Genomic DNA, 1,114 nt, shown 5'->3' with positions numbered 1-1,114 from the left:
AAATAATAGTATTTAGTGTAATATATATTTTAAAGAAAAAGATTTTATACGATTTTACGTGTATATACGCACACCCAATTAATATATCATTATTTTATGGGTTTGACTATTATTAAATGTGTATTTAATTATATTTATTTAATTCTAAATATATTTTATTTTAATTATTTACTTTATAAATAATTATCTTCAGATAGTGGTAATATTGTGTTTGATTTTCTTTATTTTTATATACTTATTATGATTATATATATATATACATATATATATTTAGTATGATTTAGTATTTAATATAAAGTGTTGATTTTATACTTACTTATTTTATAATTTTGAATATTCTCTAATTATGATAGTATTTTAATGTGAGTATTAGAAGAAAAAAAAGTATCATTAGGGCGATTATTTTGAATATGAAGGTTTTGATTATTAATATATTTCAAACAATTTATTACTTTATTTTATAAAATTTTAGTTTGGAAATATTAGCAATATTTAGTAATTAAATTATGTTAAAAAAAACAATGTTAAAACATTAGTTTTATTAATTATTGGTTTTGTTTAAAAATAAATAAAGGGACCAATGAGTTTTAATCATGTGTGAACCTCATTGTTAATAAAATAAAAAAAAAAAAAAAAAAAAGGGAATTGGACCGACAGCTTTGAAACCAAAGTGGAAACACAAAATAGCTTTGATCAAGACATAACAATAACAACATTTCATTGCATCATATATGTACCATTATTGGATCATAAAAAAAACAGTGTATCAGATCAGAGCATAACAGTACAAATGCTATGTGTCAAAATCAGAGTATTATGAGTATTATTACATTATTAAGTATCAGAGCAAAATCATCAGAGTGTAAAAACAATAACAATGCAACAACAAGCATTATCAAGTTATAATTTTTCTCCCCCTTTGTCAGTTAAGGCAAAAAGGCAGAAAACAATTCCTCCCCCTATGTTAAAGAACATAAGCATTGGGGTTGAAATCATATAACATTGTATATCAGAGCAATGAAATTCATGTGTATCAAGTCAAAATCAATCATAGCAGTTAATGAGCATATCAAATGATTAAGATAAATGAATTCAGAGAGAAATGAAATAAAAG

The sequence above is a fragment of the Cicer arietinum genome, chromosome 2 (genome assembly GCF_000331145.2).
Source record: "Cicer arietinum cultivar CDC Frontier isolate Library 1 chromosome 2, Cicar.CDCFrontier_v2.0, whole genome shotgun sequence".
Classification (NCBI taxonomy): Eukaryota; Viridiplantae; Streptophyta; class Magnoliopsida; order Fabales; family Fabaceae; genus Cicer; species Cicer arietinum.
This window is presented reverse-complemented; position numbering follows the sequence as displayed.